Here is a 23879-nt window from a genome sequence, read left to right as displayed (position 1 = left end):
TGATTCGTCCACAACCATGCCGGACAGTGACGAATACATATGCATGGTGGCTGACCCAGATCGACTCAAACGATACCCGAAACTGGACATCCTGATAGGAGACCATCCAGCGAAATTTGTCCTGGACTCAGGTGCCTCGTTGAATTACATATGTGCGCTAGAATACCAGAAGATGAAGAACCGACCCAAACTAGAGCCAGCGGCAGTCCGCATTTTCACATGGATGTGCCGGAAGCCTTTACCATGCCTTGGCCGGTTTCACACCACACTGACTTTCAAAAACAGAAAAATTCCTGCATATGTCCACGTTGTAGAAGGACCAGACTTCGCCGACTGCTTGCTCAGTTTGCCAACGGCGGAACGACTGAAGCTGGTGGAGCTGCTATACATGACAGAAGATGCCCCTGACATCGTGGCCAAATTTCCCAAACTTTTCAAAGGTCTAGGTAAACTAAACCATTTCAAAGTAAAACTCCACATCAATGAAAACATCACACCCGTTGCACAGCATCACAGGAAGGTACCCTTCCACCTGCAACAGGCCGTTGATGACGAGCTACAAGACCTTCTACAATCAGACATCATAGAACGCACTTCCGGACCCACTCCCTGGGTATCACCAGTCGTGGTGGTCCCGAAGAAAGGACAAGACAATAAAGTCCGGCTATGCGTGGACATGAGAGCGCCCAACACCGCCATCGAACGGGAGCGACACCCAGGGCCTCATATCAGTGATATGATCACAAAATTAAATGGTGCTACCATCTTCTCCAAACTTGACCTGAACAAAGGTTACCACCAGCTGGAGCTTCACGAACAATCGCGCTATATCACGACATTCACCACGCATCAAGGCCTATTTCGATACAAGCGCCTGAATTTCGGCATTTCATCAGCCGCCGAAATATTCCAGGAAACCATCCGGAAGGTCATACAAGGGATCCCGAACTCCTTCAACTACAGCGACGACCTGTTGGTGTTCGGTAAAGATCAAGTTGAACATGACACCGCGCTGGATAGAGTGTGCCACGCGCTACTGCAAGCAAACTTGACACTGAATGCCGAGAAGTGCGAGTTCCACAAAAGCACCCTCAAGTTCTATGTACATACCTTTTCAAGTGAAGGCATGACACCAGATCCCGACAAGGTAGCTGCACTTGCTGACACTCCGACACCCCGTGATGTAAGTGATCTCCGCTCCTTCCTAGGAATGGCGAGCTACTGCGCGCGATACATCCGCGACTACGCCACCATCAGCTACCCGCTCCGAGAACTGACACGTCAAGGACAACCCTTTGAGTGGTCACGAGCGTGTGCCCAAGCCTTCGAAGAAATAAAACAAGCGGTGGGGTCTGCCACTAACCTAGCATACTTTGACACGAATAAAAGGACAGAGATCACTGTTGACGCCAGTCCGGTGGGCCTGGGGGCCATTCTTGCCCAATACCGTGACCATTCTGATCAACGACACATCATTGCTTATGCAAGTCGCAGCCTCACGGACACGGAAAGAGCTTACTCCCAACCGGAGAAGGAAAGCTTGGCTGTGGTGTGGGCGTGCGAACATTTTCATCTGTTTGTATACGGAAAACATTTCACCATCATTACGGATCATCAAGCCCTCCTCACAATCTTTGGCAATCCCAACGCCAAGATGCCACCTCGCATCGAACGCTGGGGTTTGAGACTCCAAGACTATGTGTTCACAATTGTTCACAAACCAGGCAAAGCTGAAAACCCCGCGGACTATATGTCCCGCCACCCGTTGCCGAGTGCCACTAAACCTGCATCGCTGGCAGACGACTACATCCATTTCGTCATTGACGCAGCGTGTCCGCCAGCAGTTCCTCTGGAAACTATTCAAACTGCGTCTGCTTCTGATCCACTGATTCAAACGGTCATGACTCACGTGCGCAACAACTCCTGGCGCAACGCACTGAACACCGCGCCTGGATCAGATCCTCCACTGCACGACCTCACAGCGTTTCACCGCGTTCGTGAGGAGTTGTCCATCAGTGATAACGGTCTTCTTTTGCGAGGGGGAAGGATCGTGATTCCTCATAACCTGCGACAAGGCATCATTAATCTAGCCCACGAAGGACACAGAGGCCTGAATGCCACAAAGAAAACTTTGAGAGAACGGGTCTGGTTCCCCTCTCTCGACTCCATGGTAGAGACCACCTTAAAAGACTGTATGACGTGCCAACTAGTGAGTCGTGAGGAACCACCAGCACCTCTTCAAATGTCTGAACTGCCAGATGAAGTGTGGAAGCAGGTAGCGGTCGACTTCTTTGGACCGCTTCAGTCTGGACAGTACATCATGGTTGTCATGGATGAATATTCAAGATTTCCCTTCGCACACATGATAGCATCCACCAGAGCAACTGCTGTTATTCCTGTACTGGACGACATCTTTGCAGCCTGGGGCGTCCCCACAAGAGTCAAGTCCGACAACGGGCCTCCGTTCAATGGCCATGAGTTCGCGGAATTCGCGAAGCATCTCGACTTCAAACATCACAAAATAACCCCACTGTGGCCGCAAGCAAATGGCATGGTGGAGAGATTTATGGGTACTTTAAAGAAAGCCATCCAACAAGCAGAGATAACACGTCGAGATGTCCAACAAACTCTGAACGAAGTACTAAGGGCCTACCGGACCACCCCCCACAACACCACGAATCAATGTCCAGCCTCAATAATGCTGGGAAGAACACCGAGAACAAGAGTACCCATGGTAGACACCATGCCTCAACCAAGGACCGTCACTGTAGACCATGAAACACTAGTCGACATTGACAGAAAGAAGAAACAGAAGATGAAGACCTATGCAGACAGTCGCCGACACGCCAAAGAAGCTGATATCCGCGAAGGCGACTGGGTCATAGTGAGAGGAGACCGGCGAACGAAAGCAGACAGCCGATATCTGAACCTTCCCCTACAAGTTCACAAGAGGAAAGGAACCATGATCACAGCCAAAGCTGATCACAAGCAAATAACGAGAAACATATCTCACTTCAAAAGACACTATCCAGTGAACAGGCATGAATCATCGTCGGGTCACACGTCCAGTGACTCTACCAGTCAAAACGACAACACTGAGATCCACCATTATCAGCAGCCGAGATCGGCCAACAGTCCAGAACGACGTCGACACACGCCAGAGAGAGAGACTCGCCCCAAACGCCTGGTGAGGAAACCACGGCGACTCGTCGAAGAAATGTAGCACCACTTCTTTGAACAAAAGGGGGAGATGTCGTGTCGCCATGCCTGACTGTCCAGCGAGACAGGTCAGGCAATAAGGAGGAGCAAGGAGGGACAGGAAAAGGAGGAGTTATTAGATTGTGAGCCAGTAACTTCCTGGCAGGGAATAAAGAAGGTTGCCCCTGTTACAGCTCCGTGTCCTGTCATTATTTGGGCGGGCTAAGGCGCGACACTCAGAACCGTTCCGCATTTTACCCACCAAAATACCCGGCCTGATTTTGGACAACACTATCTAAGAGAGGGGTATTTCAGGAGAAGGGGCAAATCTAGGGCAGGGGCACTGGTGCAGGAGGGCAGGCGTGGGAGGCAAGGGCAGTGATAGTGGGGAGAGGGTGGACAGATGATTGATGGGTAGGACTATGAAGTGCTTATGTTCGAGTTTTTTAGATGTCTTATTCTACCCACAGTTATCATAATCTAAATATTAAGCTCTTTCCAATTTTGAAAAACTTCTTTATGACTGGTGGTGATGGGTGGGAAGGGAAGGAGACTGCTAGTTACTGCGACAGGATATTGTACTTTAAGCACCTGATCTCCCTGGCGGCACACACTGTGCTTGGGTACCTTACCAGTGATGAAGTCAATTTAAATATCTTGTCTTTTATGATCTTTCCTCGAACGTGGAGTATACAAATGTAAGCCAGACTCCAAGCATCATGCAGTGTTTACTTGGCTTAGGAAAGAATTCCCATTTTTGGACTGAATCCATTGAAGCTGGGCTACTTAACCCCTTCGGCGCTCATGACAAGGTCAGCTCGTCATGGGCGTAACCTGCGCTACGCGGATGACGAGCTGACCTTGTCACGTAACGCGGGATTTTTGAAATCGCAGCGCGCAGCGGGAAAACCGCTAGCGCGCATGCGGTTAAATGTTGTACTACAAAAATTAAAGAGCTCCCTTTCCCTGCTTTTGTACAAAATGAGGCTAAGTGCCTCTTACAGTTCTTAATGTGAGATATTTACCATTCTATTTTTTATTTAGTCGGTCTAAAGTAGGTTACCAAAAAGTAATTTATTCTGTATTTCAAAACAACATTAATAACAATTAAAACAGGAAAAACCTGGACATTTGGAGTCTATTCGTTATCTATTTTATTTGCTAAAAAGCATGAATTCATTGCACATAACACATCATTTTTGTAGTATTATACACCCCTCCCTTTTCCATTTGAAAAAGGGTACCTCCTTCTTGTTTTTAATCTACTTAAATGTCTGGCAGCTGAATTACTCCAGCTAAATGATTTGCAAACGTTTAAAGTTCTTTTTTTCACATTAGGTTATTTGATTAATTTTTTACCTTACTGAAATGAATTCATAAATTAACATTACAAAATAATATAACATGCCTCTGTAAAACACTTTTATTCCTTGGGGCATCTTGGCACTGAATAACAGACATTTACTATACCAGTGTCAAGTGATATTATTATCGACCTTGAAGGATGAAAGGTCGAGTGGGCCCCCTGAGATTTGTATCTTGAGATTCGAACACAGATCACCAGAGTGGATGCATTAGTCTTTTGAGCCACCATGCAGTCAAAGGTGATGCCTGAATCTTAAGAGACATTTTTCCTCAAATGATGGACATAGTCTTTGTACAGCATGAACATATGCCTCAATTTTCTGTGACCATATGGCTACTAGGAGTAATTTGGAGACCCAGCGAGAATGTACGAAAGAAAGTACCATGAGAGCAGAATGGGCATCTTTAGATGTGAGAAAATGAGAGCAGAATGGGCATCTTTAGATGTGAGAAAATGAGAGCAGGATGGGCATCTGTAGATTTGAGAACATGAGAGCAGAATGGGCATCTTTAGATGTGAGAAAATGAGAGCAGAATGGGCATCTGTAGATGTAAGAACATGAGAGCAGAATGGGCATCTTTAGATGTGAGAATATAAGATGGACTGCCCTACACAACTCAAGTACAATTCTCAGACACTCCTGTAATGGTGGAGTGGCTAACCGAGGAGCACAATGGAGGCACATTGAATGAGCTCTGAACTCACGCTGCTAACAATGGGCCAATCCTGATGAAATAAGACATGGGCACCAACCTATCCTGGATAGTGAGAAGGATTCTATGGAGCTCGGCTCAGACATGACTTGGGTCTGAGAGATCCAGTCCCCCAGCCCCCCACCCTGCTCAGTGCTTGATTATCTGCATGGCCTGGTTGTGGAGTGCCTGGAGCGCGTGGCCAGAGATGCAATTCGAACAGAGGGAAACACTGGGGGGGAGTGCTATGGCAGCTGACCACCATGAAAAAGTGTCAGCGGGTGATAGAAAACATTGGTGAAAAGTAGACAGTGACTGTGGGTAGCCTGGTGGATTCTGGAAGCTCCCTGGTTGGTACTTGCCTACGGAAGGTGCACGAGCCCTACTGCTGTGGCACAGCAGGGAAGACCCTCAGTGCCCGCCGTACAACCTCGTGTCTTTGTGTCACCCAGCCTTTCCTCCCCATTCCTGCCTAATAGAGGCAGTAATAGACACAGGAGAAGTGAGGAGTACTCAATCCCCTGTCCTGAAGTGCATGCAAAAACATATAGGGGGGAAGATGGGGATACCCTGCACCCTAAGCCTAATGGGAGGGATCCCAGAGGAACATCCCCACCCTCTGGGCAAAAACATACATTTTTTTATCAGTACTGCGGATCCAAGGCACCATTAAAAAACATGTCGGGCTTCATCTCTTTTTAAATGTAAGCCTCCAGGGTGGGTCAGGGCTCGGTGGTTCAGTTGTATTTTTTTTAATTCAGGATAAGGGCATGTAGTCCCCCTCTCCAAGCCTTCTAGAGGACCCCACCCCCTATGGCCTATTTGTTAACTTATGGGTAAGGGGGCATGCAGCCCCTCGCCCAGGGCCTTTTGAAGGCCCTCGGGATGCCATCTCTGGGGCCCATTTGTTAATTTATGGGGAGGGGCATGTGGCCCCCCAGTGAGCCTTAAAGAGGCCCGGGGACCCCATCTGCTGGGACTGGTTGTTAATTTATGGGGAGGGGCATGTGGCCCCCACACGAGTTGTACTATGGCTCAGGAACCCATCCCCGGGGCTGTAATTACAGTTTGCACTGGGCGGGAGCAAACATTTGCTTTCTCTCGCAGGCAGGGAAAAATGTTTGATCCCATTGTGAGAGCAGAGAGAGAACATGCACCCAAAGGGGAGATGCATACTTGTTGTTGGCTTCCGCCAGCACCCAGTATGTATGCTGGCCCAGGAGCTGGAAGGGGTTACCAGGGCCCTGGGGCTCCTCCTGTGTCCCCAAATTATTTTTACAATGTGAGTGCCCCGGCTGGGACCCGGGGCATCCACAAAAAAAAACATAAACTGCTCCCAACTTCACCCACAATGGATCTGGCAGTGACCACGGAGGCCCTGGGGCTCCCCCCATTGCGCCCAACAACAAAAAAGCTGCGGTGTCCTGACTGTTAATGGGACACCCACAAAAATAATTGCCGTGCACTGCTTATACCCACACATAGTACATCACTTATACATTGTTCTATGACATCATTGATATCATCACTGCTGACATCTGAAATGACATAATTGATAACACTGTTCATGGTGGGGGCGTGCGTTATAGTTACTTCAGGGCTCAAGCTATAGTTTCTTCATATAACTATTTATTTTAGTTAGTCTAAGATGTAATGTTGCACTTGGCCTTGCCACCTAACTATAATGTCACTTTAATCTTTGTTTTCTTTCAGTATATATTACCTACTGGCAGTCGCCAGTATGCGGTCTATAGCTAGGACCTGGACCTAGCTTCCATAGGAATAGCAATTTTTGTTTTGCTCATAACTTTGGCACCGTTTGACGAATCTTCATGAAATTTCACTTCAGCTGTTCTCTGTAACGTTTTGGGGTGAATCATCAAGCGGGGGCTGAGAAGAAGAGGGGTCTCAAAACTGATTTTCTCCATGAAATTTCCCATAGGGACTTTAGACACGACCATAGCCCGAATTGCTGAATGGAATTACACCAGAAAGCTAGATCTTAGTTCAGAAAGAGTGCTTTTTGTTATATGGTGTACATCCATTCAATAGTTTTGAAGTTATTACGGAAAAAGATTTATGTATATCTAAAGACATGGAGGTGTCTGTGGATCTGACAAATCTCATGCTGAGATCTGATTGGCTGCCACTACTTCAACCAGGAAGTGGTGGAAGCCATTTTGGGACTCAGCCCAAGTCCCAAGAAAAACACAAAAACAGACATAAGGGAGCAGGGTAGGAATACTCTGATCCTATAGGTCTGGTAGTAGGGTCTACCTGTTTTAAAAAAAAACTGTTGCCATGAATTCGCCCATGATCCGCGAAAACCCCCCCCACAATCGAGGTCTCCCGCTCTTGTATTTTTTAGCAGGGGATGGAGTGAATTGTTTATATAAATATAAGGCAGGGGCACACGTGGCCCCCCTTCTCAAGCCGATTTCAGCCCCAGGGACCCCATCCCCGTGGCCTGGCTCAGGTAAAAAGGGGGAGAGAGGCATGCAGCCCCCCCACCTAAGGTCAATTTCAGCCCTGGGGACCCCGTCCGTCTGGTCACCCCTCCTGGAGCCATTAACGGCCCACTCCCCACGTCATAGCAGTTTCCCTGTCTGCACTGGCATGGGCAGGGAAATATGTGTTTGCTCTCGCTTGGTGGGAGCAATTTCAAAGCTCCTGCCAAGCAAGAGCAAACACGAAGTCTGGTACCAGCTGGCAAGAGCTTTAAAAATAGTCCCTCCAGCTGGGAGCAGACATCAGATCTGTTTCCATGCCCGCAGTGATGCGGGCAGGAAAACAGATATGAATATTACCCTGCCCGCAGGGAGCAGCATTTTTAGCTGCTCCCTGTGAGTGGGAACAATGCCAAATCCCGCTGGATGCGGAGAGTCTGCTGGGAATGTGGAGGCCTCCCCCTTCAACCCTCAACCATGATATGGTGTGTGCCCTAGGTGGGCAACAGGGCACCCACCCTTCGTTGGCCGGGTCCTGGGGATGGGGTCCCTGGGGTCAAAATTGGTCCAGGGTGGGGGTCCGCGTGGCCCCCCTCTCCATTTGGTAATAGGCTGGGCCCCGCAGGATTTGGTCTCTGGGGCTGAAATCAGAGATGCCACCCAACCCCTTTAGTAATTGGCTGGACTGCGGAAGAATGGAGTCCCCAGGGCCGCAATTGGCCCAGTGAGTGGTGCTTCCTGCCCCCTCTCCCTTTCAAAAGGTGCTGGTACCTGGAGAATGGGATCCCTGGGGCCTCCTAAATTGGCCCGATAGGGGGCTGCATGCCCCATACCCCATAAATATAATAGTGGGCCATGGGGGATGGGGACCCTGGGGTCAAAAACAGATTTGGGAGGGGGGGCCACATATCCCCCTCACCTAGAACAATGCACCGGACCTGGGGGGATGGGGCAAGCAGGGCAAAGATTGGCCCAGGGAGGAGGGCACATGCCCCCTCCCCCAGAAAATGTGGCAGGCCCCTCGCCATACACTGCTAATTACCCCACATAGTACATCACTCATGACATCTTCCACAACATCATTGATAATATTACTGCAACATTTGCTGTAAAATTATTGATAAGAAAACTGTGCATGGTGGTGTTGCGAGTTATAGTTACCTTTGGGCATGAGTTATAGTTACTTGAGATAACTCCAACTATATTTGCTGAATTTCTATGGTTTTGGGTGTGTAAAAGAAATAGGATTTTTTTGGAATTTTAGTCCCATAATCACTTTGCACCCGTTTGACAAATGTCTGCAAAACTTGGCACATCTGGTGCCCCATTTAGTTCTTCGAGGAGTGAAAATTTTGTGGCATTTATTCATGGGGGTGCAACGAAAAAATGGGTCCCAAAACGGTCTTGTAATCCAATGCATTTTCCATAGACTGCATTTTGCGTAGCGCTAAAATTGCCCGCTGGATGATTTGTTAAAAAATTGGTAGTATTTCATAGTAGGGGGTGTAAAGGATTCTTTGGGGGTACAGCAGGTAAGTAGAGGAAGTAAATGCTAGTTTATAAGGTATTTGTTTGGGTATATCTGTGGCCCCAGTAGTACTGTGGTACTGTCTCAATACATAGCGATGACCATGGATTATCTGATTGACTAATGTATTTTTTTCTAAAACACTGTTGTTTTATGAAGCATGTGGACTGTGTTTTGCAATACACCTTAACAATCACTTTAGAAAGAAGTTCTTTCTTCTACTTGTAATTATAAAGAGTTGAGTATTGTGGTGATATGTACAGAATATTATTTGGAAATGGCTATATGTATTTTTTTTTTAATACAGAGTACAGTAGAAGTTTTGCGTAGGTCTCTGCAGAGTACCGCAGTACCGTAAAAGTTTTTCTAAAAAAAACAACATATATTTTCACATTTACTCATCCTCCGGTTAGGTTGGCTCTTAAGAGTCTTTGATTAGAAGTGTGTACTTTGGATTTATATATGGATGAGGAGCAGTTGGTTTATGTTAATAATGAACACATTATTGCCATCTGAGCTAAAATATACACTATCTGCACAATTTAGGTAAGGTTTGGAAAACACAATGTTGAGATGATGCATAGAAGACATGATGTGATCTCTTAGGAAGGCAGACACCCTTTTGTAGCTATGTCTGCACTTTTTCATACTTTCCTGCACTTGCAAATAAATACTTCAATTTTTTGGGGCAAATAATGAAAACGCAAAATTGGTGTGAGGAAATAGATGCATTAAAATTTGAAAGTAGCTTTCATCTCTATTTCAATTCAAACACCAGTGAGGTGACTGATATAATTGTCTCCACAATTAATAATTATGAAACGGGATGCTGACAAGCAATAAGAGATGAAATAAGAGGTAGGATATTATTCCACCTTAAATCCCTTTTATTCACCCATGTCATTTTAACATTTGTCAAACCTAAATTATGCTCTATTCCACACTTTTTGGCATACACTCTAGCCCAAAAGATATAACTGTATTCAATTATCCATACACAAACCTACTTCTTTGAACAATAACAAATACCTTCAAGAAACACTGACTGAATGTAGGAAAGTTAATCATGGATGTACTGGGCTACAAAACAGGCCAATTACATTCTATGTAATATATTATACTTATGAAAGAAACAGCTCTATTGGGTATATGTTGGATTGGGCTACTAACATAGCCCAGAAGGTACTAAAGAAACACATTTCATAATAAAAAGACCAGACTGTATACTTTAACAATATTATAGTGTAGCTCCAGCAATTGTAGGGGTATTTAAGCTCATATGTTCATCTAAACCAATACAGCATAGCATTAGAAAGATAACCCACCATTTACCTGTTATGTAATTGGTGATTTGTTTACAACTCATGTGAACGAGAGATACATTTTAATCACATGATAAAATCAACTAATTGTGTGGTTTGCAAGATACACAATTTAGCTCTAACACACAGTGTTATTGCATTACAATTACCATTAGGATACAAGATGACACCAACATTACTGCAGACACTTTTTTTGAAGGCGAACAAAATAATTTAAGAAAAATATATACTCCTTCAATTGGTGAATATCCAGTGGTGAGTAAACTTAAAATATATATGAAAAGGAAAGAAAGCTTCACAATTCAGGAGCTGTTTCAAAATATTGAACCATATAAAAAAAAGACCATCACCTTGAAATGTTAGACTTTCATTATACTAATACAAATGGTATCACTTGCTATAGTAATGTGATAGTTAATCTGATTTCAGATTTACCTTTATGAAAGCATTACTTCTGGAAAATACAGATGCGTCTTTTAGTAAGACTGTTCAAGTTCAAATGTTTATTATTTCAGTTAATTAAACCCATAACAATGTAAATTCTAAAAACAGAAAAGGACAGTAAAAAGTTTTTTGTAAATTCCTTATGATTTAAAAATCTTTTGTTAGCAATTATTAATACTCAAATATATATAAAATGTCCATTAAACAATTAATTGATCACTTAATAATATTCAATTGTTTACAAAATACATGATGAACCGTTAGTAGATCAGAAGCGTTACTTGGCCCATAATCCGCTGTACTAAAGAGAATACTTTTCAAGTGTTCTTGATACGCTTTCAGTGTTTTCAATATACAGTATTCACTCTCCAAGGCCATTCAGTCTTGTTCAATATTACTGGGCAATAGCTGGAGATTCAAATTTTAGAGCTTTCTCATGTACGGTAAGGAACTTTATTAGCTGACAGTTCAGTAAGATGTCAGGCGGATCCAAGCCAGCTATGATTGCAGATTTGCACGTCCTTATTCTTCTGATGTTCATAGCATTTTTTAATAAAGTGACTTGTTTGTTTAAAAATTTAGGACATGTGCATATTAGATGAATAAAATCCTCTTTACTGCTTTCACATAACCTACATTCTTTCTGCCTCTGTGGACCCATGATGGCTGGTCCGCAATGGATGGCAGTTTGCCTAAACGCAGTTCCATTAGTTGTGACGTTCAATAGGCCGAGAATGTGATATCTAGATATGGCGCTGGAGTGAGTGTCTTATAGTTTGTGATTACCATCCAGGCGTGTTTTCTCTTACTGAAGATGTTTTTGTCTACTAGCAAAGAGTGACATTTTGCTGATTTATTTATAGCTTGTTTGAAGGATGAGTAGGACAGGCTAGTTTTCCAAAGCTCACCTGTGCAAGTTGCTGATAAAGCTTTTTTTAGGTTTTGGTTGTAATGAGGCTTTTCATTCTTCTCTAGTTCCTCCCACAGAGCCTTATTCAGTTCCGATTCTGCTGCATTTTGCTTCAATCTTTACCATTGCTTGATGGTTGCATACATTCTCCCCAGCATTTCGTTGGTTACCCCAAATTCGAATCTCACCTGCGCTTGGGACGCAGACTGATGGATTTGAAAGACCCTTTTGTATGTTGAGACATGTAATTTATTTAACAGGTCGGTGTCTTTCCCATGCAATGCCGTACTGCCCTATGACAACGTTGGCAACATTTTAGCTGATATTACTGCTAATAAGGGTTCGAATAATGGCCCCTTCAGTTTTTTTGCTAAGGACCCAAAGGCAAATGATAGAGCATTTTTGTTCCCGATGATTGTGTCTGCTGTCGATGTAAAAACCCAGGTACTTGTAATTAGAGACTGCCTCTAGCTTTTTGCCCTCTAATTGGAAATGCTGTTTAGCCGTCCGGTGTCTACTGAACAGCATTGTTTTATTTTCGGCTGCGTTTATCTCTAACTTGTTATTGGCTGTGTATTCCAGTATTCCTGCGAGCGACCTAGATAGACCGATCTTAGTTAATCTCATCAGGACAACATCGTCCGTGTATGATAGGTGGGATAGTGACAGAGTAGCCAAATTGGGTGGATGGGAGTTGATCTGGTTGAGCTTTTGCCCAGGTCTGCCATAAAAAGACATAGGGCTAGAATGCACCCTTGTTTCAGCCCTTTGGTGGTTCTGACCTTCCTTGATATTCTTGAGCCGTCTCCCAGCTTTACTCACATCCATGTATTGGAGTAAAGAAGCAATATTCCTCTCAGTGTATTTTCTGGGATGTTCCACACGCGCAGTTTTTCCCATAGAATGTGGCGGTCCACGCTATCGAATGCTGCCTTTAAGTCTACAAAGCAGAGGTGCAGTTGTTTTTCCTCCGTATGTATTTGTCGGCAATCAACAAGAGCGATAGAAGGTTTGTAATTGTCCCGGTCCCTTTTCTGAATCCTGTTTGATTGAGTGGTATCAATTTTGACTTGTCAGACCAGGCAATCAGTTCTTCCAATATCAGTGAGGCGTAGTACTTTGCGTTTACGTCAAGAAGCGCTATTAACCTGTAATTGGACGGCGACGTTCTGTCGCCTCCTTTAAAGATCGGTGTAGTTACTGATCCTTGCCAGCTTGGCGGAATTTGCCTTTCATTCTCCTCTACTTCAAATAGAATTTTTAGTCTCCCGCTCCAAAAGTCTGGAGCCGATTTGAAGATTATTGGGGGGATACCATTTGGTCCTGGGGCCCCATTTCCGCGACCCTTCAAGATTACTCTTTTGCATCTTCTAGTCGGTAACCTGAGTTTCTAGGTTTAATCCCTAAACTGTAGGTGCTCCTTACAACTCCATTCCTTTGTGCTTTATCTGCACTTTGGTCTGAGAACAGGTTAGGGTGCTGTTTGTATTTTGTGTATCGGTCATGTCATTGCTCCTTTGTTCCTCTTGCTCCTCGATGTTTACGTGCTCCTTCTCTATACCTACTAGATGGTTCGCGAGTTCGGTATCTGTAAATCTTTTTGTTAGTAGCATGACCCAATCATTTTCCTGTACACTTGAAGTGATAGAGTTGACAGGCCGATTCAGACCATTTATTATTTCCCAAAATGTGCTTGAATTAATTTTCTTCGCAGTGTATTGTTATTTAGCCCAGAAGTTGTCCTCGCATCTTCTTTTATGTTCCCACTGTTTCTTTTTGTATTTGTTCCTGAGATTCCGTATTAAGTCCCAGTCTGAGCGGGCAGGTCAGTTGTTTTCAGTTTCCTTACACTTTTCCTTAATTCTCGCGTAAGTTTAACAGCATCAATTGATAATGACGTCGTGTTTTTAAGTTTCGGGGCCTATTTTAATTTGCCAGACATGATTGTTTTTGATTTGTCAGTGAAGTTTATCCACTCTTGTATCTTGTTCAATTTGCTAGTTTCACTTTCCATTTTGAATCTCTGTAATTTGGCTTGAAGTTCATCGATGTTCCTTGTTGTCAATTTCAGCCGTTTCAAATCGATTGAAAACATGCTTTCTACAGATGTCGCACTAATTTGGTGCTTAGAGGCTTTAGACTAATATGTTGGAACGAGTGATCGCTTTTGGTGGTGAATTCAATAGCAAACCGGGAGAGAAAGGGCACTAGTGGTAGTGATATTGCCGTATAGTCAAGCCTTGATTGCGTTTTCCCTCCGAGGTAGATATGCATTGGTGGGGAGTCTTCTGGTGTTCTACCGTTTATTATTCTCAAACCCAGGTATTCAAAGGTTTTCACCAGCTGTTGTCCTACTAGGTCAGGACAAACCGACTTGAGCTGATATTGGGGTTGTACATCCCAGGACTTGTTGTCTGCTGCTAATTTCTCGTCCTCTTCTGGTGTGTAGTTTAAATTTGAATTGAAATCTCCTGGTATAATGATTTCCCAGAAGGGATTGATGTTTCGTATATCGTTGATTATGGTTTTGTAAGACTGCAATTCATTTGTATTCTCTACATCAGTTGAATAAACAATTGTGACAATCTACAAGGTGTGTGAAAGATATTGAGGATGTTTGTTCAGGAACTGTTAGCTTTTCTATAAATGAGCAATAGGATGCCCAGGAATTGTTTATGGCTATTCTGGAAACCAGAGTTTCCCACATACACATCTTTTTGCTCTAAGCTACCATCTGGAACATGAATGTTTCCAATGCTTAAATACTTTCTCAACAGTCACGACATTTGAAATATTTGTATACCTTCCTATTTCTGATTCTAAATTGATATTATTTGACATTAAAGGAACATTACGGAATGTACTTAATGTCATGGCACTAAGTTAACCTTTAAACAAAGATTGCCCAAAAATGTAGTGAACAGGTACCTTCTGATTCTAATTCCCAAATTTTAACAGTAGGTACAAACGTCTATATATGTGAAATATGGACTACATATATTACATACTACTAACAGTAGATATGTCATTATGTCGCCTAGCATGGTTGATGACTTTTGGAAAAATATACTGCTTTAGGTAAGAAATGTAGTTAGTTACTAGGAATTGCTTTGGAACTTTAAGGACAACTCACCTTTGAAAAAGCAAAGTATTAAAAAAAAAATCACAATCCATTTGATTTATGTTTTTCCCTAGTGTTTGATGATTAACAAAATATAATGCTTATCTGCATCCTGCTGGGTGACAAATGATAGCACATATTAGTAACTTCCCTGTTACTATCTTCTGAACAACACTTAAGAAAAACATTTGCTTTTATTATGTATGTATGTTAACAATAGTACATAAAATCTATTAAAATGTACTGTTTTACGTTAACAAAATAAATTGCATTTGCAAAATTAGACAGTAAAAATACTATTCTTTTAATAGACATGCTCGTACATTGACTAAAACAGTCCCATATTTAGCAGGGCCGGACTGGGAACCAAAAGCAGTGCTGGTGAATTTTGGCGGATTAGCCTCATAATGTGTGTATTGAGTGAGCAAGGCTGAGCACTGCAAAAAGAAGTTCAGAGGGAGAGGGACAGTCCTTAACACAAAATGATTTTAATAAATATTGAAAAATGGTGCATTTTACAACACATTCTTCATTATATATTACATTGTTAACCTTTAAAGCACAGTAAATTGATAATCTTACAGTGCACCACGCTACCCAGTCATGTTGGGTACAATAAGGAATGCACAGATATTTCAATGGAGAACACAAAAAAGGTATCAAGCATCTCCTTGATGCCAGTTCAAAGCTCACTGTGCTACATAAGAAAGGATTGCAACTAGTGAACTGCAAGTAACAAAAGGATCACTGTGATAAAAGCAGAGGCCCACCGAGCTGTCTACATAAAATATAAATCAGTCTTCTGCATGCCACAAATTGTGCTTTGTGGAAGGCACATTAACCTTTTATGCAACTTTCTGTTGGGTAAAAACTGACTACACAAAACATAGATGTCAGCAAGTGCATTACCCATCAGACTATCTTGCTCTTATTATTATCCCCTGAAAATTGGTGGACACACAAAGTTGTCTGCAGCCGGTGTCTTACCCCATAAGATATTTTAAAAAGCTAAAATGCAGCGTGTTTGTGACCAAATTAGTAAGCTAGAACAATACTGTCACATTGGTCCTTGTTGACAATTTCTTTGCTGTAGAGTTTTTTTTTTTTAATGCATCTGACTGCCAGACTTCGCTTTTCATTACTGCATTCCTCATGGCTTAACTCCTTTTTATGGCAACACCTGGACCCCTAATCTATTGGATCTGGGATTACGTTTCAAATTTTTATCATTCATTTGATAACTTTATTTCGGTGGTTTACCATAAAAGTGCAGATAAAATACATACAAGCACGGTGATAAAATCCTTAAATACAAGCAGTTAAAAGGTTATTAAACAGCAAGTTTATCAAAAGTTATCATAGGGGGAGTAGGAGGAAAGAGGGAATAGTAGAAGGGGGTTGCTCCAATTAGGTCCTTATCAGAAAGGTGGTCCTTCTACGCCACATGCCGTGTAAGAAGCGGGAAACAGCAAACACAATGGGAGGGGAGGTATCATATGTTAAAATTCTGCAAGCCTGTATACATTGTCTAAGTCCCAAGTTTCTGAACAGTTGGGCCAACCAGCATTTCCGTATTTTGCTATACGCCGGGCAGAAGAACAGGACATGGACGATCTCTTCTGTGCTGTTATTACATGCTGGACAACTTCCCTCATTTGAGATAGTCCATTTGGAGGTCAGCCCCCTAATGGGCAACCAGCCATGCCTCAGTTGGATATATAGTTCTCTCGCAAGAGGAGGCAGCACTAGATCTAAAAACGTCCTCCTTCTTGGGCACAGTTTTCACCTGCAGGAATTCAGTTGTTAGCCTGCCCAGAGTTGGCGAGCTGTGTAGCGTGTTGAGGCTGTGGTTTTTCAAGATAGCCAACATTTCTGACCTCTCGAACCTAGGACAGCTCTCCCCCGGGGACTCCCACAATTGAGGCAAGTCAATTTGGTATAGCAGATCCTTGATGTGGGATAGCCAGGGTATATTTCTGTTCTTGAGCTGCCCCCAGACTGCTAAAAATTCCGCTCTGTAATCAACAAGTTCCGGTACAGTCCAGAGCCTTCTCCAGTAGAGCAAGGGTCGTGCGGCTATCAGATCTTTTATGGACTCAAGGCCCATATCTAGCCGCAACGGTAAGAGAGGTGTGCTTTGGGGTAAGCCTACCAAATTTCTCATGAAAGCTTGTTCCACCTTTAGTAGTCTCAGTACGTTCTTGTGCCCCCATAGCTCTGCCCCATACGTAGCTGCTGACCTGGTCTGGGCTCTATAAGTTTCAAGAACGGGGGCGACTGGTTTGAATTGTGAGATTTTATGAAATTTCCCAATCCCCCCTGTAGTCTGTGAAAGTCTCAGGGCAGATCTAGACAACTGGTGAGCCAGTCAAAGTCTTCAGTTAACATGACACCCAGGTATACAAAGGTTTTCACCCGCTCAAGTGGGGTGCCATTCAAGACAGGGTTCGGGCGGGTGTGCCTCGGGGGATTGAAAACCATAAACTTGGTTTTATCCAAGTTAACCTCCAATCCCCTTGAGGCACACAAGGATGCCTGTTGATGTTCGGGATGGCAGCAAAGTGTCGTCCGCGAACATCAGAGCAGGCACCCTACCAGTAGCCAATCTCGGGGCATCGTTATCCCTAACTCCATCCAATTCATCTATCAAGCCATTGACATATAGGCTGAAGAGTGTAGGGGCAAGGGCGCAGCCCTGGCGTACACCCCTGGTTACTGGAAAGGGGGCCGAGAGTTCGCCATTCCTTCCACACCTGACCTGGGCAAATTTTTATCACGTAGAACAAGCGCACCTCGTCAATGGAGATAACATAACACTGTTAACTTTCTTTGTCAGCAGACCTTTTCCTGCACTCCTCCTGTAACGTTCTCCTTTCCTGCACCCGCCCAGTGCCACATGCTTCTGAAGCAGTATTCCTGAGCTTAGAGGTGGGAAGGAGGGATGGGAGGTTGTCACTAAAACACCCATTCTGCCTGGTGCTGTAGCATGTTCAGTAACTAAGAAGGCCCGCCCTCCCCTCTGTTGCTGCTTGCAATAAGCCTATCTAAGTGGGAGCAAAAGTGCGTGCATGCAATTTGTTGACCACCCCAAGCCACCCACCCCCAAGGTAGCCTGTCACATGCCCAGCAAGACAGCACGGGCAGGCACCTCGTGCACAGGGCTGGACTGTGAACGCAAACTGGCCCTGGCAATTGAGTCGTCCGACCGCCGGGGGTGTGCGGCATGTAAAACACTGCTGCTGCAAAACTGGCACCCGGTAACAAAAATGGCCCCCGAAGGGGTCCAAAACCACCCCCCAACCTGGCAGTCCACCGGGGAAACGCCCAGTGCCCGCTAAGGCCAGTCCGGTCCTGCTTCTGCAGCAGCAGGCCCTTTACTGCATTTTACCCTCCCATTTCCCACTGCCAGGCCAGAGACTGTGGGCAGAGGCCAGCAGAGATCCTGAAATTGCTGCAGGAGACCAAATGCAAAATCAAATTGCTTACGTTATTTGTTTTAAAAAGGACCGAAGTATGGCAGGTACGAAATGCGGCTAGGATGGCTCCCACCTTCCAGCCTCGTTGATAAATGCCTGGTGCCGGATAGGCTCAGTCAGGGCCTACAATTTAGTGCACGGGCTGCAGACAGCAGGGGCCATATCATGATTGCATCTTTGCACAGCACCGACACAGGGTCTGCATTTTTCTTTATTAAATCTACAGCGCATACATTAACTGGGAAAATCAATGGGGCATATTAGCAAGAACCTCATGAAAATTATCGCCGTTTTAGCGGCCGGAAGGTTAGATGTCCCAGATGGCCCAGGTTAGATGTCCTGCACATCTAACCTGGGCTTCTATTGGAATTTTATAACGCATATTAGCAAGCTCATTATCACTATTTTAGAGGCAGTTTCCTGCAGCTAAAACGGCGATAATTTTAACGAGGTTCTTGCTAATATGCCCCATTGTTTTTGCACATGAACTGCAGACAACAGAGCTCGAAACACAGAGGCAATTTACTAGCCCGGGTTTCTGAGCCCTGCGGTCTGCAACCCAAGCACTAATTTGGAGAGGTTTTGAGTTAATGCATGGACTGAAAACGGCTACAAGAAACTTACAGACGCCTTTTGCATTGGCACAGCACAGAGAACAATATCATCAGAACCACAGGACAGTAATTGTCTGTGTTTTTGAGCACTGCTGTCAGTAGCAGATGAACTAACTCAGATATTTTTTGAGGCAATGTAGATGTTGAAGAAAGAAAAAAGAAACGCACAGACCCCTGCTCTGCTGGCGAAGAGCAGAAAAGGGGATCATGATCAGGCCCCACGTCTTCAATGCTGTAACTTTTTTCTATAATTATTTTAATGCATATTTTGAACAGGTTAGTGTAGCACAGTACGTATCAGTAACATTAGAATGAATGTTCATCATATGAGCTTCAGGCCAATGCCACATAATAAAAAATAGTTCAATTCTGTAACTTATGCTTAGTTTGGTAAAGTAGGTGAGATTCATTTGCACATCATGAACCTCTCTAAATCACCTCAAGGCACATCATTGATAGGGAGAGGTGCTGGAAGAACACAGATAAAACATTGAAATGAGACTTTCTAAAACAAAATGTTTTTTGTCTTCTATTTTCTGAGCTACTTATGCATGCTTAGTCAAAAATGTGCTAGAAATCACAGAGCAGCCCAAGAAGACACCGCCAGCAGTGGAAAACAGGACCATAAATCACCACTATTCAGTGCTTATTTTTTAAAAGAATAAACGACTGTGCCCAAGGTTTTACTCACAAGCCTGAAGGTGGTGCTATCAAATGTCGGGAATGCCCAATACCAAGGCTTCGTGGTCTGGATTCCACCTGATGCCTCTTTAATCCATCACCAGACACCTTTAGCATCCGTATCTTCTCTTGCAGGTCCTTGTTCATCCATGCTTTCTCTCTCTGTCACTGTTTTCTCATCTTTTACTTCCTCCCCCTTTTATTCTTTCGCTCTTTTGAGTTTTTCTCGCTCTTGCTCTGAATCAAAGTCTGTTCAGGAAAAATAAGTGTTGGTCTCCAAAAATGTGCCATGGGGCCCCACCTTGAATCACTGGGGTATATGTACTACCCCAGCTATTCCAATGTTCACTAACTTTTTGTTGTGACTTTTATCAAATTGGAAGAAGGTCCAGTCTTCTGGCAGAAGTGTAAAGAGTGAAGGCCAGCTCACAAAGCAAGCATCAGAAGTCCCAGGAACAAAGTTAATGAAATTGCCCCAAATGTCTACCTGCTCCATGGACAAAGGAGCATAAAAGAGCCCAAAGTGATATGATTACTAGTATCTTACCACCTGCACAAGATTACCAGAATTGTTCACCCGAATAAATCATTGGTCATTCATCCCCATAACTTGTCAGTGTTGGACCTGGCCCTTTTTGTAGGGTTATCCCCAAACGTTATGCCTTCCTCCTGTGTTTTTCTGATGCCCTTTTTGCTGGTTTTAGAACTCTGGGCACTTTACCACTGCTGACCAGAGCTAAAGTACAAGTACTCCCCCTGTAAATTGTGATTGTAATTGGTTATACAGGATTGGCAAATCCGATTTACTGGTAAGTCCTCCCTACAGTGCGCTATTTATGCCCAGGGCCTGTAATCCAAATGCTACTAGTGGGCCTCCAGTACTGATTCTGCCACCCACGTGAGTTGCCATCCAAATGTGTCTTCGGCCTGCCACTGCAGTGCCTGTGTGTGCAGTTTTAAACTGCCATGTCGACCTGGCAAGTGCACCCACTTGCCAGGCCTAAACCATCCCTTTTTCTACATGTAAGGCACACCTAAGGTAGACCAAAGGTGCCCCTTGGGCAGGGTGCAGTGTGTGTGAAAGGTATAAACATGTGTTGCCATGTTTTACATGTCCTAATAGTGAAATACTGCCAATTTAGTTTTTCACTATTGCAAGGACTATCTCTCCTATAGGTTATCATTGGAGCTGCCTTGTAACATACTACATGTATAACTTTTAATTGGGAAGGGATAGAGATTTGGAGTTTGGACTCCCTAAACTCAGAATTTAAAAATACATCTTTTAGTGAAGTTGGTGTTTAGATTGTTTGTTTGAAATGCCACTTTTAGAAAGTGGGCATTTTCTTGCTTTACTATTCTGTGCCTCTGCCTGCCTGTGGAATCAATGTCTGATTTAGGCTGACATGTGATGTTTGTGCGTTCACTCTACACAGTCACACAGAAGGAGCTGAGGTGTGCCCTGTATATCATGATGACCTATCACTAGGTTGATGGGTCTTTCTGAGCTAGAGTGGTGGGCGTTGGCACTGATCCCAAAATAAGTCTGTGCCTGTCCTCACAAATCTGTCTCCACCCCCTGTAGTGTGTTTGGAGCCATGTCAGGGCAAGGCAGGACCTTGTGCACTACAAAGACTGCCCTTTGAATTGTGCCTACTTCAAAGGCAGAAATTGGTAAAAGTGCTAGAGCTGTAACCCCACATTTCTGGAACACTTCAGTACTAAGAGGAGATTCTGCCAAGAAGAAGAAGAGCTGGAGAAACTGTAGGAGGGGAACTGCCACTCAGCGTGTTGCTGTGTTGGGCTGTGAAAGGACTGGACTTTGATTTCTTTATCTTGCTTGTCAAGGTTCTCCAAGAACTTGTGTGGGTTTGCCTCCAGTTAAGAAGTCTGAGGACAATCAAAGACTTCAACTGCAGCCCCTGAACTCCTCTGCTGGGAGTTGAGACCTGCCAAGTGGTCCCAATTCCAGTTCTGGGCCCTTGGAGGTGGCTTCTGCTGCAAGAAAAGAAGAAAATCCACACACCGGTCTTCAGTGCCTGTTTTTCCCACTGCAACCCTGCTGTGTGGTTGAAAAACCAATGCATCATCGTGGTGTGGCCGAAGAATCGACGCAACATCTGCAGTGCGGCCCGAAAATCACTGCAGCCCAAGCACAGTGTCTCAGAAATCTGAGACCCCTGCTCTGCTGCTGAAGATCCGATGCATCACCTGCATCGCGGCTGGAAAATCAATGCACTACCTGTTTCGCTGCTGCCACAACCCAGCACAACTGGATTTTACCCGCATCGCACCTGTGCGCCAAGTTCATTATTGAAGTGGCCCAGAAGTAAGGAACTGAGACTGTGTGTCCGGAAATAGACTCATCACTTCCCCACACAGTAAAGTACCAACTCATCACCTCCCCTAACAATGAGGAACCGAAACATCACCTCCTCTATGCTGCAGTAAGGAACCAATGCATCACCTCCCCTGGCAGTAAGGAACCAACGCATCACCTCCCCAGGGAGTAAGGAACCAACACATTGCTTTGGTTTCCGGTGCCCCACCTCCCCTGCACCTGTTTTCGTCTTTGATTTTGATGCATCATAGGTGCTAAAAAGTGATGCATCCATAGTTTTATATGGACTGAACTATTTAAACCTTTTAAAAGTGATGTCTTTGCTTGTGTATGTTAGATATTTGTTGTTTTGGTCTTGCTTTGTTTAGATAAAGATTGGTTATTTTTCTAAACTGATGTGGTGTCCATTTGTAGTGTTTGCATTGTATTACTGTGTGTGTTGGTACAAATGCTTTACACATTGCCTCTGAGATAAGCCTAAGTTCCCATGCCAAGCCACCAAGGGTGTGAGCAGGGGTAATCCTCTTACCCTGACTAGAAGGAAGGGTCCCTACTTGGCCAGAGGAAAAGCGACTGCCAACTAGACACCCTCATTTCTAACAGTCTGTGATTATGTTGGTTGGTAAATAGGAGTCTGAAACCCTTCAGAGGGCCACTGGGCCCAACCGTGGGGTTGAGGCCTTTTACACATGATGTCTTGCCAGACTTATTGTGAATCCTGAGAAACTGAGCCAAGTACCCCTTCAGCAAATGCCTCAGTAGTAGCGTGGGTTGAGCCATCCACGGCTTCTCAGGGGTTGAGGGAGGTAGATGCAATGAGGTGAAAACCGGCCCACAACTCAAAATACGTTCAATGATAGCAATAAATTATTATCCAGTCAAAACTTACTTTATGAAAAAAGGAGTATTTATATACAAACAAATGCAACATGCACAAAAAATACCCACAGTCCCCCTGAGGGGCAGGTCCTGGAGTCCCAATTCTCTCTCACTATGGGTAGTGGTATCTCCCCATTCAGTATAGGTGACATTCAGGTAAAGTCCCACTAGTAGTAAGAGTCTCAGGTGTCCAACTTCAACTCTTCCAAACGTTTCTTTTTTATGGCAGCTCCCTCTGGCATATGGGGTTACCGACTTCACTCTGTACACTGGCTACAACCCGATCAGCACAGCAGTCAGAAAGTCATCACAATGGTCCCCTCTGCCATAAGGGATCATCAGCTTTACCCACATGTTTCGGCCCGATCAATGCAACCACGGCTAACTTCACAGCAGCTCCCTCTGGCATATGGGGTTGCCGATTTGATACTGCACATGGGCAACAACCCAATCAGGGCAGTAGCCGTCTCCTTAAACCTTGCTACAGGGATCCCCTTGCAAGGATAACCCACTGGACTTCACTCCCTCCAAGCGCTCTCCTCTTCCTCACAGGGCAGATTGGTCTTTGCAAGCAGGCAGGCATTGGTGCTACAGGTTCTGCCGTCAGGCGGTCTTGGATTTCCCAGGGTGATGTCCCTTCACCCAGCTGGGAGACCAACAGCCCTTACCCCCAGTCCCAGTCACAGGCAGAAGTCTTGTAGAGCTTTTCCTCCTCAACATACAGCCTGACTAGCTACTAGACAGATAAACATGTTGGGGGCCTCAACACCCCTTTTCTAATAGACCATTCCCAGATACCAAATGTCATTTTGGGTCCAAGTCTTTGAATTTTTTGTAGAGGGTCTGCTTCCTTTTGAAGT

Source organism: Lissotriton helveticus, chromosome 3_1 (genome assembly GCF_964261635.1).
Source record: "Lissotriton helveticus chromosome 3_1, aLisHel1.1, whole genome shotgun sequence".
Classification (NCBI taxonomy): Eukaryota; Metazoa; Chordata; class Amphibia; order Caudata; family Salamandridae; genus Lissotriton; species Lissotriton helveticus.
This window is presented reverse-complemented; position numbering follows the sequence as displayed.